Source organism: Coenobita brevimanus, chromosome 43, assembly GCF_032717465.1.
Source record: "Coenobita brevimanus isolate Jiangsu-jjx chromosome 43, ASM3271746v2, whole genome shotgun sequence".
Classification (NCBI taxonomy): domain Eukaryota; kingdom Metazoa; phylum Arthropoda; class Malacostraca; order Decapoda; family Coenobitidae; genus Coenobita; species Coenobita brevimanus.
The window spans coordinates 24,321,987-24,341,289 of record NC_136996.1 but is presented as its reverse complement, the minus strand read 5'-3'; the positions used below and the strand labels follow the sequence as shown (position 1 = coordinate 24,341,289).

The window sequence follows — 19,303 nt, the reverse complement described above, 5'->3', positions numbered from 1 at the left end:
TGTAAATCAGGTGTTCTTAAGTAGTGCCTCATTATCCCCGGGGGATATTGCAATAGGTTCTTGAAGGTATGCAGAGGAGCATTCTAGAAAAAAATATATTGTTACGTCCCAGTCCCCACACTGCCACAGGCTCCAACAGCAGTAGTATAGTACAGGAAGGACGTTGCCCAGTGAGTTGTTCTTCCTTTATTCAGCCTTAAGGTGTACAGTACACAAGATCAGCTGAGGCGAAAAAAAAACACTGGCTTCTTAAAGTTCACTGTCTTTATCTTCCAAGTAATTCCACTTTATGTTTTTCAATTTCACAACTCTCACAAGCACTGGAGCTATACACACTTTACTAACTGCTATTACACTTAATGCTCGACAACACTTTTCTGTTAGTACACTTAATGCTTGCTAACACTTCACTTATTACACAAGTACTGAAAATTATCTTCACTGACAGTAATTACACTTAATACACTTCACTGTCTTCTCAAGTTCCAATGATATACAAGCTTCAATAACCCGTCATTGTTTGCCACTGTTTTCACAAGTACCAAAAATATACAATCTTCACTGACACTGACACTGCACTACATTCAGACTGAACCAAAACTGACTGCACTTCACTCACACTGAACTGAAACCCGCCTAAACTCGTAATAATTCCTACTCCATCTTTTAAAAGCTTGCGTTACTCTCGAAACTTCGTGTTTACTCTCGACGGGCAACAGCTGCCAACTCGGAAACAGCCCAAAACATGCCAGTGTTGTCCTACATTACATAACACTCTAAATCATTTACCATACGAACTTAAATTACATAATTCAACAAGCAACCACTTAAATAAAACATTTTAAAGAAAATGAGCAGTATAATTAATGCATAACTTACAAAACAACTACTCTCGCAAAAACCAGGCAAACTGGCAACTCTGACTCGTACCGGAACTTACGGTAAGAGAAACGTCTCGAAGGTACGAGACTACCTAACTGGCAAATCACCCCCCCCCCTTCATAACAATATATATATTAGTTTCATGTCTGGTAACAGTCATTGGCATTAGTGAAGAAAAAGTAATGTGTATGAATTTTTCTTTTGCTGAAAATAAAAACCAAATAGAATTCAGCTGTTTGTTCATAACCATTCTCTTTTGTCTTTTTTCAGAAAATTGAAAATGAAAGGAGTAATAACATTAGAGTGGGGGAATCAGATTGACTTGGAATTAAACCTGGTGGGGGGGGGGCAGGGTAGAAAAAGTTTAAGAACCACTGCTGTAAATTAATTATTAGTATCGTTTTTTGTACAATTTCTGTGTTAGTGTTCTTTTTTTTTTTTATTACTGACATTTGTGATTCAGCCAAATAGTCTTTTAGAGTGTATACTCAATGGCAAGTTTTTTTTTGTGCGAGATGACACGCAACTCAATGTATAAACATTCATTTAATTCTGTATTGTGAAACAATATGAACCTGACGTGCAGCACCTGATTAATGGGGAGGTGTAAGGATGCTTACGGGCTGGTGAAGGAGGAGGTTTGGGTCACTGTAACCCATACAAGTGGCCCCACTGGACGCGGGTGGGTTACAGTGATACAAAACTCCCTTCACCCTAGCCAGCATTTGGTGTGGTCTTGGAAGGACCGCTAAACTTCGGAAATGGACTGTGTATACTATGCCCGGAAATAATGAAAAATGAATAATAAAAATGCTGAACAAAGCGACTTCTTTCGTGTGTGCAGCTGGAAGGATAACAAGAGAAAAGTTAGTCATGCAACTAGTCTTACATGGATGCACCCTGTTTCATAATTATATCTTTCATATACTGTATACACCAGGATGTTCTAGTATTGGGGTTGGACTGTGAACACACACACACACACACACACACACACACACACACACACACACACACTCATGTATCTGTCTATCTTTCTATCTATCTACATCTATCGATCGATTGATCAATCTTTCTATATGTATATCTATCTATCTATCTATCTATCTATATATATATATATATATATGCACACACACACGAGGTGCTGCCCAAAAGTCCCAGTAATTTGAACAGAGGGAACCAATTGTTTTGCAGTTTTGCTTTTTGCTGCTAGGAAGAGTCAGCAGCACCCCTTGTGCGTCAGTGTTGCCCCGGCCGTGTCTGTGAGCGGACGTGTTGTTGAGCTATGCTTACTTTTGTAACGTAGTGTGTAGGTGGTTTGGCGGTTTTGCAATGGCGGACCAATGGCTCAGCAATGTCAAGTCAATGTTGACCGTTTTCTTTGATATTCAAGGAATTGTTCACAAGGAATTAATCCCACCCGGTCAATCTGTCAGCGGAAAGTTTTACTGTGAAGTTTTGCAGTGTCTGAGGGAGAACATCCCCCACAAATGTCCAGAACACTGGAAGTACAAGGACTGGGTTCTACATCATGACAATGCCTCTGCCCACACATCAATTGTTGTTCGGCAGTTCCTGGCTTCCACTAACACGGTAGTCATTCCCCACCCACCTATTCGCCTGACCTTGCCCCCTGCAACTTTTTCCTGTTTCCCAAGCTGAAATTATGACTGAAAGGGAGTCGATTTGACTCGATTGAGGAGATCCCAACAGACTCGCAGGAGGTGATCAAGACCATCACGTCTGAAGCCTTCTAGGGATGCATGGACTCGTGGGAAAAACACTGGGACCACTGTATACACGCCAAAGGGGACTACTTCGAAGGCAACAGTGAGAACTAGCAGGTAAGGTAACTTATTTTCCTGCAATATTCAAATTACTGGATCTTTTAGGTACCACCTCATATATATAGATAGATAGATAGATAGATAGACAGATAGATACAGTAGATATAGGTGGTAGGGGGACACCATCATCCACTCACTCAATGTATGGATGCCTTATGGTCTTTGCACTGACAAGCCAACTCAGGAAACCGTTTATTATGTTGGGTGGTAACCACATAATCGAGGTTTTTGACCAGGTTAAGTGTCCCCCAGAATTCCCCATCCAAAATCCCTTAATCATGGCAGACGTTACGGAGAGCCTGGAAGGGCCCAATTCCTGCCCAGGGTCCCAAGAAAATGAACAGATTCACATGGCCATGTAGCATTTGAGAAGTGTGAATGAGGAGAGTAAGAGGGTGGAAGTAGTTAATGTATTCCGAGTGCAAGATTTGCCGTGATGGCACTATGTGAAACTAAGATGAAAGGGTGTGAAGTGGAGGAGTGGAAGGGTGTGAATGTGTAAGATCGGCCATGAATGGGCAAGGAAGATGCAAGAAAGGAGTTCCTTTGTTGATGAATGACGTGTGGCAGAGTGGAATGTGAGATTACAAATGTGTCAGCTCGAGATGCATTTATATCAAGTTCACGTTTGAGAAGGTGAAAGTGGGAGTAATTGTAGCATATGCACCGTGTGGTGACAGGAGTGAGACAGAGAAAGACACGTTTTGGGATGAGCTGGATGAAGCAGTGGGAGAAATGCCCAGGAGCTATAAATGATCGTAATGGGGTATATGAATGGAAGTGTAGGCATTGGTCCTGAGGATGACACAATGGGCTGTAATGGAGTACCAGCAGAAAATGATAATGGGAAGCGACTGAGTGACATGTGTCAAGAAAAGAGGTTGTCCATTTGTAACTCGTATTTCAAACACAAAGATGCGCTTAAATATACATGGTATAGAGGGAACAGGGATCGTGTTGAAAGAAGCCTGATTGATTACGTGCTTGTTGAGAGGTCGATGCTGAGAATGGTTGCTGATACGAGGGCCGTGAGAGGACGGTATGGAGGTCCGTCAGGTCATATGACTGTGATATGCAAGATCAAGCTGACAGGAGTAAGGTGGATCATGAGAGAGAGGGGCAATCAGGGAGAAAGACTGCAAGTCGAGAAGCTGGGGATCAAGGAAATGGCAGATGAATGCTGGACCAAAGTAGGGGAGGAGTTGGAATCAGTGAATTGAAATGAAATGGATCTGAACAGCCTGTGGAATGCATATAGGGAATGCTTAGCTAGGAATGCTAAAGCTAGGTGTGGTGTGACAAGAGTAACAACAAAGAAGAAAGGTACAGCAAGGTGGGACAAAGAGGTTAAGGCAGCAGTGGAGGAAAAGAGGAAGAAGTGGCTCGAGTGCCTCGATTAAAATAAGAACTGAATATGTTGAGGGCAAGATGCACGTAACGAGACTGGTGAAGGGGTAAATGAAGGAGATAAATGATGATCAAGGAAGAAAAATGAATCCTAACTACTGTACTTTGAAAATGCGAAGTTATTATGGAAAGAGGCGCGGAGATGTAGAAGTGACAGCGGAAAGAAATGTGAAAGTGTGATGGATGTAAGTGGTAGATTATTAACCCATGGGGATGAAATAAGGACCAGATGGAAAGAATATTCAGAAAGCCTGATGAATGGGAATAGTGTGAGCAGAGCCGCTGTAGACATGACTGGTTTTGGGGGTGTGCAAAAAAGGAATGCAGTGCCAGGAAACGTGACACTCTAGCTGGTGAAGAACGCCGTGAAGTAGCTGAGAAATGGGAAAGTAGCTGGGGCTGATGAGGTGTATGCAGGTATGATTAACTGTATTGGATAGAGCGGAATGAAGTGCTTGTAGGCGATATGTAAAAAGGCATGAATGAGTGAAACTGTGCCAGCGGAGTGGATAAAGGCTGTCATTGTACCCCTGTACAAAAATAAAGGGGAGCGAAGTGAGTGCAAGATTTATCGTGGAATAAGTTTTTTTTAGCGTTGTAGGGAAGGCATTTGGAAGAATTATTAAAGAGAAAGTAAGAGAGATATCATAGGTCCTAGTGAGTAATGAACAGGATGTCTCTAGGGGTGGCGGAGGATGTGTGGATCAATATTTTGCAGTGAGACAGATAGTGAAGAAAGGTTGTGAGAAGGACTATAAGATGTTTATGACATTCATGGATCTGGAAAAAAAACATACGACAAAGAGGACAGACATGGATTGTGGAAGGTTTTGCGCACGTACGGTGCAGATGGTAAGCTGCTAGGTGCCGTCAAGAGTGTTTATGATGGTTGTGAGGCATCTGTAAGGGTAAATGGGCATCTTTGTGAATGGTTCACGATCAATGTGGGCATGTGACAAGGTTGTGTGATGTCCCCATGGGTGTTCAGTATATATATATATATATATATATATATATATATATATATATATATATATATATATATGGGGTGATGAGAGCAGTAAAAACACGAGTAATGGGGAGAGGGATGGCGTTAGTAATGAATGGTGTTGGATAGAATATCTCAAACTTGTTGTATGCTGGTACCTGCAAATAGCAGACAAGAACTTGGTAGAGTAGTGCAGGGTTTTGCAGATGTCTGTGAGCGGCGTACCTTGAGAGTAAAGGTAGAGATGAGGAAAGTGATGGTTGTCGAGAGAGAAGGTGACTCCCACTCTGATGCTGCAGTGAATGCAGAGAGACTGGAATTGGTGAGAGAGCTCAAATACCAAGGTACAGTGATAGAAAAGAGGAAAGTGTGCAAAGAAGCAGAAAGCAGAGTGACACAAGGAAGGGAGGTAGCTGGTTCTATGAAGGCCTTGATAAGAAACAAAGGTTTGAGTGTTGCAGCTGCGCGAGACTTACTGTTAGTGCCAACTTTAACATATGGATGTGAGACAATGGTACGGCATGAAAATGAAAACGTGAAAGCAGTGGAGATGGGACTGATGAGGTATGTATGTGGAGTATAGATGGTGGATAGGATACGAAATAGTGTGATTCGTGAAAGATGGGAAGTGAGGAAGTCAATGGACACCAGAATCGAAGAGAGTGTACTGAGATGTTATGGGCCCGTGGAGAGAAAGGATAAAAATAGAGTGGTGAAAAAGTATATCTGAGCAAATATGAGGGACGGAGGAGGCGAGGTAGGCCAAGGAGACGTTGGAGAAATACAGTATGGTGGAAGAGTGTGTGAGGAAGAGAGGTAAGTCGTTGAGGCTAGGGGACTGACAAGAGACAGAGGTGGATGAATGAATGTTGTGAGAAGAAGTGCATGACCAGGCATCTAGAACCCTTTTTTGAACGTGATAGCGTTCAGACTGACCCTGTCGGATATGTTTATATGAAGTTACAGAATGTGATGAATGTTTTTGGCGTATCAGATAGAGCCAGGATTCCGGGGACATAAATGATGGGTGAATGGAAGCGTGGCCCATTGGAGTGGGCAAACTTGGGATGTCTGGACGTTGTTACTCCTCATTCTGCCCTGGGGTGGGAAAGGTGGTCCAGATGATGTTGACATACATACATACATATGTGTGTGTATATATATATATATATATATATCCACCCAATCATTGTCATTTCTGTACGTCTGAGCCAGCGAATATCCTCCTCCTTTACTGCCCAGGTCTCACTACCATACAGCATTACACTCCTAACACATGCTGCATACAAAGACCCTTTAGCACGTAGGGAGAGTCCTCTCAATGTCAGGAGAGGCAACAGCTCCCTGAACTTCTTGCAACCACTTCTCACCCTAGCCACAGAGATAGCTCCAGCCCCACCTCCAGCACATAACATATCTCCCAAATAACAAAACTCTTCCACACACTCAAGAGATTCACCAGCAAGTTCAATCCTTTCACGCCTGACAATCTCCATCTGCTCTCCCCGACACGCCGTACAAATAAAATCAGCATTATCTCGCAGTCTACCTCTGATACCACTACATCTCTTGTGCACCCATTTATCACAAACACCACATAAGATGGAATATACTTCCCACACCCTTATGGCAAACTGCACATGGCCACTCTCCATCGTCTTTGACAGTACCGCCACCAACCCTAGATATCATCACTTTTGTTTTATCTGCATTTACCCTGAGTCCTTGTGCCCCATGCCATCTCTCCACTTCCTAAACCTTTCCTCTGCCTCCCTTTCGTTTTCTGCAGTCAACACCAAGCCATCAACATACAACATCTCCCACGGAAGTCCGTTTCTAAATTCACGTGAGAGGGCTTCAAGTACCAAGATAAACTACATGGGACTCAAAACTGACCCCTGATGCACACCAACATCCATGGAAAACTCATCACTCATACCTCCATTCACTCTTACCTGGGTGCGGGCACTCACGTACATAGCCATAACCACCCTAACCATCCACTCCTCGAAGCGAAGCTTTCTCATTGCCCACTTCACCACCTCTCTAGGGACTCTGTCAAAAGGCCTTTTCCAAATCAACAAAAACAAAATACAGATCCCTTCCCCTACCAATATATTTTTCCTGAAGCTGTCGAACAATGAATATAGCATCAGTGGTCCCCCTACCTGGCATAAACCCAAACTACATTTCATCAATATTCACTCTTTCCCTAATCATACCTTCTAAAACTCTCTACATTACCTTCATTATCTGATCTAAAAACTTTATACCTCTATAATTTTCTCTTTCCAGGGCATCACCCTTCCCTTTATACACATTTACAATTACATTCTTCAGCCAATCATCTGGAACAACAGACTCATAATTAATCATATTTATCAGGTCAGTGACTAACCTTACCCCTATATCTCCTGGGGCCATCAACATTTTGGCAGTCAACCAAGACACACCTGCTTCCTTCCCCACCTTCATCCTGCCTATTGCCTTACTTACAGTAACAGCATCAGTCAAATGCCAAGGACCAAACACTGAATCTGCTGGCTCTAAACCTTCCCTGTCCCAGTCAAACTCCTCATTCAACAACCGGCTGTAATGCTCTCTCCATGCATCTTTAATATCCACACTGTTCACCACTACCCTTCTTTCATCATTCTTCACACACTGCTCACCTGTAATATCCCGATTGTCCCTCTTCATCTGATTTGCCACCTTAAATATCATATTTTTCCTTTTCCCATGATTTAGGTTATCAAGTAAAAGTCTCTGTGACTCAGACTTTGCCCTGTATACCTCTCTTCTAGCCCTACGCTTGGCAGCCAAGTATTCCCCCTTGCTACCACCCTTCTTCCGTTCCCAGAAAAGCCTTCTTTTCTCCTTAACGGCAGCTTCTACATCTTCATCTCACCACCAAGTTACTTTATGTCTTAGCGGTCCTCTTGTCCAACTGCGTGTTACATCAGTAACTTTCAAGAGATTGTTCTTGAGGGCCCTGTACTGTTCATTAATGCCTCTGTCTACAGCTCCCTGTTCAGCCACCAATCTCCTCATCTCGCTATAGAAGGCATCCCTTACTACTTGGTTTTTCAGCTTCCATATTTTCCTCCTAGATACATAAGCCCCTTTTTTCATCATTTGCTCTTTAAGCACCATATCACAAATCAATAGTTTGTGCTGTTGTACACAATCCTCACTTCCTATAACTTTAACATCCCTCACTAACCTCCTATCAGCCCTCCTAACCAGAAAATAATCTATCTGACTACTATTTCCCCCAGACTCATAAGTAATTAACCCGTACCATCCCAGGCATTTTTGCAATTTTATATCCACCCAATCCCAGACCAAAAACGGAAAAAAAAAATTATTGAATAAAACAATCCAAAAGGACATATAAATCAAGGAACAGCAAGAAAAAGTACTCCTTATAGGAGAAATAAGTGCAGGATGGCCGGCCATCGTGTTTCTAGCCCAGTTTCCCAAGCCATGTGCTACATTTTCCCACTCAGCTGCGCGAGATGAGAGAGAACGGGGGAGGAGAATAGGTGAATCTCTGTTCTCAATATCCTTCTCCACTGGCTCATATTCCTCCCCAGAGGAGTCATCCAGGTCTTCCTCTTCTATAGAATCACTAAATGAGGGACAGAGGGTCCATGTGATAGTTTCAACCACATCCTCCAGCCCAGTGAGGTGGAAAAATGGCGTGACTTCCACGATATTCTAACGCTGTGATGGACAGTGGCACACTGATGTTACCCAGCCATGCAGAACCAAACTCAGTGCTACAAGTGCTTGTGCACAATGTTGCCAATACATTAAGCTACTCCTTAGCAAAAAATTTGCAAGATTGAAGCAGTTAGAGACGCACTATAGCACTCGAATTTTGCTGTCGGAACCATCACGTCGCTGGGATTACTTGAGATGTTTTGTACTGTCGGCACCATGCCGACGGCAGGATTGTACGGGTTAACCTACTCTCTCTTTTCCTAAAATATATGTTGCACACAATCATGTCCATTGCCTACCCAAACTCGAGTATCCTTTCCCCTTCTACATTCCTTATACCATGCACACATCCCCCATGTACTCCTTCATAACTTGTGCTGCTTCACCTACATGATCATTAAGTCCCCTCCCAAAACCACTATCTAATTTTCCCGCATACGTATTAAGTCATCCCAAAATCTATCTTTCTCTGCTTCATCCAAACCTGCCTGTGGAGCATATGTCGATATAATTGCAGCTATCTTTCTACCAAATAGAATTTTCACTACCAATATCCTATCGCTTACTCTCATAACATTCCTAACATATTCCACCCAATTCTCCGCAACCATCACGCCAACATCCCCATATCCGTCTGTCCCCTGCTGCCAAAACAACTTATAGTATCAGTCCTTCCCAACAGTCTTTCTGGCTGATCCACCCGTGTACCGGACTTCCTGCAAACACACCACATCCACCCACCTCCTACTGAATGCCTAAATGATTTCCCCCACTCTTCCCCTCAAACTTCCCACATTCCATGAACCCATCCTCATCCTCATCCCCCTGGGTGATTTACTGTCCTCAGGCTTGCTTTGAAACTTATTCTCGTGTTTTGTCATAGTCAGTATTAATAATGGGGGATAAACATACCACAGGCGCTACTCACTGCACAGTCTCAGGTCCAGGCAATGGATCAGGGACCCCTAGCCCACCAGCTTACCAGTGGCTGTGGTAGTGGCCTCGGGGCACCCTGCCAGGACAGGTGCAGGGACACCCTCCAAGGGCTCCTTGGCACTGCAACTATCCCGCCATTATTCACCCACTGATAGGGCTGCCTCCTGGGGCACTACTCCCAGGTTTGGGCCCCTCTCTCTTGGGTGGAAGTGGCAGCCTGGGAACCACAGTGCACAGGCTCGAGCCCCATCTCGCCCTGGACCCATGATCTATGCCGGCAGAACTCCCATCACGCCTCCCCCCAGAAGTCAGCAACTAGGTAGTGGGGGCAAAGTTTTCTGGCTGCATGCCATTGCTGGTGCCAACCCCTGTAACGTAGTGGGATTCGTGTGAAATGTAAAGTGTATGTGGTGTAGTGCATAAGATAGTTAGAGGAAATGTTTGGGAGAGTATGCTGGTCTACTCCCCATGTTACCGTCACACTGAAAAGGTCAGCAAAAGGGGGATGGTTAGGTAGCTAGTGAAACAGGAGCTCCAGCTCTTCCTATCACAAGCATTCCCATTCCCCTCAGGAGTACCACCCTGTTCACCCGAACTACAACCTCCTCCTACAGACCATATGACCCTCGTCCAGGAGTGGCGGCTACCCTACGGGGCAAGCCACTGCAATGTGCGTTCGACTTGTCGATGTATCTGAAAATGCGTATCACATATCGACTCGCAGTTCGCTGCGGTCTTCATCGACCCACGAGCCAAGTGCTCCCCCATTAAGAGTTACTCATATATATATGAGTTATATATATATATTTATATCTATATCTTTATATCTATATCTATCTATCTATCCATCTATCTATCTATCTATCTATATCTATCTATCTATCCATCTATCTATCTATATCTATCTATCTATCTATATATATATATATATATATTATGTAAATAGATAGTTATAGGTATAGATACTGTATACATATATATGAAGACACACAAAGACAAGGAATCTCTATCTGTCGGTCTGTCTGCTTATGTCTTTCTGTCTTTCTGTCATACACACACACACACACACACACACACACACATATATATATATATATATATATATGGAAAGAAGCCAATATCCACCCAATTCCGAAGAAAGTAAGTTCGTCTGACCCATCCGATTACAGACCAATAGCTGTCACATCTTCTCTTGGTAAGATATTTGAAACTTTTATTAATAAGCACATTGTTAAACATCTTAAATCCAACAACATAATTAGTGATAGACAATATGGTTTTCGCCACAAAAGATCCACCATTGACATACTCAATCTCTTAACTCATACCATCCATCAATCAGTTGATCTTTTTGGAGAAACTCATACAGTAGCTCTTGATATCTCTAAAGCTTTCGACAGAGTATGGCACCGTTCCCTGCTGTCCAAACTCCCTTGTTATGGACTAACGTCTTTTGTTCCTTTGATTTCTTCATATCTCAGTGACAGGAAAATAAGAGTAAAAGTAGATGATGTATATTCCAATTTCCACTGAATCAACGCCGGCGTGCCACAGGGATCAGTTCTGGCGCCAACCCTATTTCTGGTTCATATTAATGATCTCTTATCTGTCACACACAATCCCATTCACTCATATGCAGATGACTCAACACTACATAGTTCATTCATACTCAGACACCCTTTTACAAAGTCTAATATCTCTACCACTCAACTCAGTACAGCCATCTCCATAAATCAAGATCTATCTACGATCAGTGAATGGGGACAAAACAACCTTGTCTCTTTTAATGCTAGTAAAACTAAATATATACTGTTTACTAATCGACAGATACTGCCAGATTCGTACATTACCTTCAGTGCTTCTAATATTCCCATCTCCAGATGTATTGAAATTCTTGGCGTCTCACTTAACAGTGCCCTCAGCTGGACCTCTCATGTCAGATCACTTGCTAAAACCACCTCAAAGAAACTTGGATTATTGCACTGAGTCCGTAACTTCTTCGCCGATGAGCAGTTAGCTATAATTTATAAGAGTCATGTGCGCTCTCAGCTTGAATATTGCTCACCCTTGTGGAATGGTTGTGTAGAGGTTGCATTAAGACAACTAGACAAAATTCAGAACAAAGCTGTTAGAATCATTGACAACCCTGTCATTACAAATAAACTACCTCCCCTGCATGTAAGAAGAAATGTTGCCTCCCTTGCATTATTTCGCAGATATTTTTTTGGCAAATGCTCAGACGAAATTGCTTCCATGGTGCCACCTCTCCATGCCTTCCCTCGTGCTACACGGGCATCTGGTAGCGCTCTTGACTGGAATGTCACTCAGCCATATTACAGAACTTCTGCCTTTCATTCCCAGAACTACATCTCTCTGTAATTCACTTCCCCAGAGTTGTTTCCCTCCAAATTTCAACCCACAGCTGTTCAAGTTTAACTGTTATAGATATTTTATGAATGGAGGACGCCAGTAATCTGGTGTATGGATTTTTTTATTTTTAATCATTTGTTTTTCCTTCCTCCGTTCTGTTATATATATATATATATATATATATATATTTATATATATATATATATATATATATATATATATATATATATATATATATAGTTGTGTTAGGTGGGGGCGCTCACCATCCACTCACTTGATGTAGTGCTGTTCTCTGGTGTCTGCCTTTTCCTCACCTCCATCCTTCTTTCCATCCATCCTCTCCTTTCTTTCTTTCCTTCATTCTTTCCTCTTTCTTCTGCCTGCGGGTGACTTTACACTCCTTCTTGTGTCTTACTTTCCTTCATTCTTTCCTCTTCATTCTGCCTGTGGGTGACTCTAAACTGAGTGACAAGCCAAATGGTTTCCTGTACACCAGGAAACCATTTACTACGTTGGGTGGTACCATTTAACCAAATTTTGGCTCCTGGTGGTTTATGGGTAATAAAGGTGCTCCAATCGGATTGAGCCGGTGAAGGTTTATATCCAAGGGGTAGTTGGGGTTTATTGCTCACGTAATATCACTCAGGGATGAGTGAGGCTGGTCTCTCTCATCTTAAATGCCAGGACCAACTTTCCTAGCCCCGGGCTCCTACTCTCCTCATGGGGCAATGTAGGATTAGATGATGGATGGATGGATATATATATATATATATATATATATATATATATATATATATATATATCTATATATATATATATCTACCTATCTATCTATATATACACATTATATATATGTATATCATCATCATCATCATCAGCTGTTTGAGTATCCACTGCAGGACCGGCCTATCCCGACCGAAGTCGGGACGATACAGCCAATGTATCTTTACCTAGTGGCTTAGGCTGTCTGGTGAACAAGCCTACATCTTTTCTATCCTTAATGACCTTGAGCAGCTTGTACAGCACTCTACCCGTATCCCAGACCACCTTGGAGAGAGCTCCAACATACTTGACCTCTTCCTTACAACTAATCCTTCTGCTTACACTGTTAATCTTTTCTCTCCGTTGGGCTCCTCCGATCACAACCTTATCACCTTAACCTGTCCTATCACTCCGGTACGGCCTGTCGACCCTCCATGGAAACGTCGCCTGTGGCATTTTGGAGCCGCGGATTGAGAGGCCTTCAGGCAGTACTTCTTTGATTTTCCCTGGAATGAGTATTGCTTCCATGGCCGGGAGCTATCTGAGTGTGCCTTGTGCATTACGGAAGTTATTCTCTCAGGCATGGAAGCATACATTCCTTTCTCATATCCTTTGACTAAAGCAAGAAAGCCTTGGTTTAATCACGCTTGTTCTAATGCTATCCGCAACAAGGAGAGGGCCTACCAAAGGTACCGGAGCCAACCCACCTCTGAATCACATCATCTTTATGTTTCTGCCCGGAATCGTGCTAAGTCTGTTCTTCGCTCTTCTAAAAATATTTTCATCCGTACTAAATGCTCTCAACTCTCCAACTCGAATTCTTCCCGCTCCTTCTGGCACCTTGCCAAAAACCTTTCTAACAACTTTACCTCATCATCCTTCCCTTCTCTTTTCTACTCTGATGGTTCTGTAGCTATTTCCTCTACTAATAAAGCAGATCTCTTAGCACAGACTTTCTCCTCCAATTCCACCTTAGACGATTCCGGTGCTGTTCCTCCATCACTTCCCGACTCTGACTTCCTCATGGCTGACGTTAGAATTTCTTCAGCTGATATATTTTCTGCCATCACTGGCCTCAGTACTAACAAGGCATATGTGCCTGATGGAGTCCCTCCTGTTGTTCTCAAACACTGTGCTTTTGTGCTTACACCCTGCCTAGGCAAACTCTTTCGCCTTTGTCAACTTGTACCTTTCCTTCTTGCTGGAAGTTTGCTCTCATTCAGCCAGTCCTAGTGAAGGGACTCCCAACCCTCCAACTATCGTCTAATTGCTTTAACGTCCTGTATTTCAAAAGTTTTTCAGTCAATTCTCAATACAAAAATTTCAAGGCACAACCTTTTTTCTGATCGTCAGTACGGATTCCGTCAGGGGTGCTCCACTGGCGATCTTCTCACCTACCTTTCAGACTCCTGGTCATCCTCTTTTCGAGACTTCGGCGAAAGCTTTGCCATTGCACTTAACATCTCAAAGGCTTTCGATCGAATCTGGCATAAATCTTTAACTTCCAAACTGCCCTCTTACTGTTTCTATCCTTCTATCTGTGCCTTCATCACTAGCTTCCTTTCTGGTCGTTCTATAGCCACTGTTGTAGATGGCCATCGTTCTTCTCCTAGATCTATCAACAGTGATGTTCCTCAGGGCTCTGTCCTATCACCAACTCTCTTCCTTTTATTCATCAATGACCTTCTAAGCTGTACATCTAACCCTATCCACTCATACGCTGATGACTCCATCCTTCACCTTTCCATTCGGTTCCAGCAACGCCCATCTCAGCAGTTACTTCAGCAAACAAGGGATGAGGCTATAGCACACCTAATGTCTGACTTGGCTCGAGTCTCTGACTGGGGTAAAAACAATCTTGTTGTTTTTAATGCATCTAAGACTCAGTTCTTACACCTATCAACCCGTCAAAATCTTCCACAGGTATACCCACTAATGTTTAATAATATTCAGCTTAATCCTGCATCATCCTTGAACATGCTTGGGGTTTCATTTACTCGGGACTTATCTTGGAAAGATCATATTACATCTCTTGTAAAATCTGCTTGCGAGAGATTGGGTGTGCTAATGTCATAAATGACTTTGTGTCATAAAATACTTTGTGGTTCTTTGTGCTTGAGTTGTAGTTGAGTTATATATATATATTTTAGACTTGTGGTCGAGCGGCTTTTATATCTTGTAGTAGCTTCCCCATTTGTCATGTAGTGACAGGAGAGGTAAAGAATAGTATGGGACTATCTTTATTTGTCTTGGAAATATTAACAAGTCTCTCACACGGAACGAAGTATAAGTCCCGGGTAGCTACCTCCCTGTCTCGCTATCTGTCTCTCTCTCAAATTGCCAAGCCCTTCTCCCGTGACCTGTCTCTAGGATCGCTTGTCCCCTTCTCGACCTCTCTGTTCTATAGCTAACCTCCGTCTGCTGCTCTCTATCCTAAATTCTGGTGTAGCAGGGGTGTGTCACGTGTGTTCCTCGTGGATGGAAAGCCTGTGTGTGAGTATGTGTGTTATGTGTGTGTATGGTTACTAGGTCTTTGTTCATGAGAGGACTGCTGACAGCTAACTGCATCATCTCCTTACTGGCCGCTGTTGTCAGCTTTCCTCAGTGTAACTTGCAGACACAATACCTTCTCATCATCTGACTCCCTGCTTCTATCTGTCTCTCTATCTATCTATTTATCTATCTATTTATTATGATTTGCAATTATAATATAGAGTCCTACCACACTGCTCGGCCGCGCAAAAATGGCGTACCATCGACATTTAATAGTCATAACATATTAATACATATTATATATACATTATAATGAACTTATAAGCTAATTAAGTGAAATACATAATATTGTAAAAGTAACATAATTGTATGAATATTGTATACATATATTATTCATAGTAAATAGTGATTATTCAGTAATATTACATTTTAAACAAGTTGTATACATATTTGAATAAATGCAATGGTTGTTGTATAACACTTTGTAAGACGTGTATGTACAACAGACGTACGCATATAATTGTGCAATGGTAATATTGCTAGGTTATACATTACATAGAGTTATCACTTTAGTAATGTCTAATATTTCATCTAACTTGTATGATGATACTGGTAATACAGAATTGTGCTATAATTGTATGACTTATAATATTGTACTAACATTGTGGTACTACATAATTGTAACATTTTATGAATTGTTACAAAATATTGTGTGAATGCATAATTGTCTTGGCCTTATAATTGTAGTTACATTTTGTTAATGCAACTATTACATAAGTGTCTTGACCTTATAACTGTAGTTAAAGTTCCATAAAAGTTACATCTTGTTAATGCAACTGTTAATTGGCAAAGTGTAACATAATGCAATCGTTTGTCGTTACATAATTGTTACATGTCGTTTGTAGTTACATTATTGTAGTTAAAGTTACATAAAAGTTACATCTTGTTAATGCAACTGTCACAGAAATGATACATATTGTTTGTAGTATTGTTTGTAGTTACATAATTGTAGTTAAGGTTACATAAAAGTTACATCTTGTTAATGCAACTGTCACATAAATTGATACATATTGTTTGTAGTTACATAATTGTAACAAGTGTAACATTATGTAATCGTTTGTCGGTACATAATTATAATATGGAGTTACATAATTGTAATAATTGCAGTCCTAACATATGCTGCGGTCGATGATAGTGATGATGTGCCATGCCACTTGTTTGTGGAGACAACAATTTGCTTTTTTGTTTGTAGTTTATGTGGTATTTTGACATATGTAGTAACACTTACACTTATTTTCATTTGTTTGTTATGTGATCTTACTCTATTTCTCTTATTTCTTTCTTACTTTTTCTTTCTTTCTTTCTTTCTTTTTTTTTTGTATGTATTGATTTTCTATAGTTTGTTTTTCTTCGCTTGTGTACGCTTTTTCCATGTTGTTCATGGTTGCATAATTACTGGCTAATTTCCTTAGGATATTTTTTTAAAGTTTAGTGTATATTGCACAGGTATTACTGAAAATGATATTATATAGTCCCATATTTTGTTATTTTATAGAATATATATATATATATATATATATATATACAGTATTAACTATACACACTGACTTGTTGTTCACCTGTACCTATCGTGAGTAATATGTGTGTCAGCACTGTGTGGAAATCATTGTCTTCACGATTGTGTTGAAGATGTTCACTCTTGCTAACGTCATTTGTGTTGGCCATTTTTTTTTTTTTTTTTTTACCTTGTAACTTAATTTATATGTTTCCACTAGGTAGCTTTAATTAAAAAATGTTTAATACAGTTCTTTTAATCGCTCACTGAGTAACTGTGATGGTATATTTTCTTTATCACTTTGTAGATATGATAATGTATAGCTGTATGTATGAAACACGTATTTTATGTAGGTATAAATGGTAACACTCGTTGGTAGTAAATAAATGTTATAATAAATGAATAAATATATACAGTGTAGAATATTTATTGTTGGTGATTATGTAGTGTTTGAGTTATGCAGATAACTGAAGTAAGTATGTGTATTTAAGCTGTAACTATACAGCACGTTTTATATGTTTGTGCAGAAGCTTATTGTCTATCACTGTGTATTGTATAAATGAAGTAACTATGTAACTCACTAATTTTTACCGTGGTGAGAATGGTGTGAGTGGTGTTGCACGTGGTGATAGCGTTGTTCTTCACGGGTTGATTGGCGTGTTGTCGTCTCAGCACATGGTGACGTCGGCTTCCCACACTGGTAGCTGTGGTGAGTGAATGAGTAGCGATGAGTAACTTGAGTGAAGACGGGTGAGTAAGACGAGTTGTGAATATGGACTTGGTGTTTTGCTGCGTGTCTTGACCTCTGCGTCAAGCGGGAGAGAGTGGTGTGCTTGTTGCTTTGTTTTTTCCTCCTCTTTACTTGCTTCGTTTTATATTCTTCTTGTTGCTGCTTGAAGTTACGTGAAGATTATAGAATTGTTTCGTAGACTTGTAGACTGTTTGCATTGTAGGCTGTATTTTGTCGGGATTCACTGTAGAACTGAAGCTAATCTTGTAGAGTCTCGCCTGCTTTTGTAGAAATTTGCTTTTAATTCGGAGACGATGTCCGTATATTCGCTGGTTCGTCGTAGAAACTGCAAGATCGTATCAATGTTTTGTTAAACTACTTGCAAGGCGTCGTGTGATCTCTTGACCTCTGCATCAGCATGATGATCTGGGAGACGGAGGGGGCTGGTTGGAGAGAAGTGTCAGGAGCTGGTTGTGTTGTTGGTTGAGAGAGAGATATTCTTGTTTTCAATCTTGATATTTTGTAGGAATTTAATGTTGATTCGTAGTTGTAGTTGAGTTATATATATATATTTTAGACTTGTGGTCGAGCGGCTTTTATATCTTGTAGTAGCTTCCCCATTTGTCATGTAGTGACAGGAGAGGTAAAGAATAGTATGGGACTATTTTTATTTGTCTTGGAAATATTAACAAGTCTCTCACACGGAACGAAGTATAAGTCCCGGGTAGCTACCTCCCTGTCTCGCTATCTGTCTCTCTCTCTCAAATTGCCAAGCCTTTCTCCCGTGACCTGTCTCTAGGATCGCTTGTCCCCTTCTCGACCTCTCTGTTCTATAGCTAACCTCCGTCTGCCGCTCTCTTTCCTAAATTCTGGTGTAGCAGGGGTGTGTCACGTGTGTTCCTCGTGGATGGAAAGCCTGTGTGTGAGTATGTGTGTATATGTGTGTGTATGGTTACTAGGTCTTTGTTCACGAGAGGACTGCTGACAGCTAACTGCATCATCTCCTTACTGGCCGCTGTCGTCAGCTTTCCTCAGTGTAACTTGCAGACACAATACCTTCTCATCATCTGACTCCCTGCTTCTATCTGTCTCTCTATCTATCTATTTACCTATCTATTTATTATGATTTGCAGTTATAATATGGAGTCCTACCACACTAAGCCGACCCCGTTCTTTCTTTGCCCCTGCACAATTGTTGACTCTATACAGGGGTTTTATCCGCCGCTGTGTGGAGTACAGCTCTCATGTGTTGGGAGGCTCCCCACATACAGCTCTTCTCAATAGCGTGGAGTCAAAGGCTTTTCGTCTTATTAACTCTCCTCCTCTTACTGACTCCCTTCAATCTCAGTGTCTTCGCCGCACTGTTGCATCTTTATCTCTTTTCTATCGCTACTTTAATGGTCACATCTCCTCTGAACTGTCTGCATGCATTCCTCTACCTCTACGACGGGCGTGTAGCACCCGTCTAGCTGCAAACTCTCATCCCTTTTCTGTCCAACTCTCTAATGCAAGAGTTAAGCGTTACTCCCAGGCCTTCATTTATGCAACAGGTCAACTCTGGAACTGCCTCCCTCTGTCTGTATTTCCTGCTGCCTATGATCTCC

General features: G+C 41.5%; 2 pseudogenes; one reads left to right on the top strand and one right to left on the bottom strand.

The window, feature by feature from the left end:
- The window catches only part of LOC145397859 (uncharacterized), a 119,810-nt pseudogene that overhangs the window by 50,469 nt on the left and 50,038 nt on the right, over nucleotides 1–19,303 (top strand).
- On the bottom strand, nucleotides 10,410–10,565 carry LOC145397902 (5.8S ribosomal RNA; annotated as a pseudogene).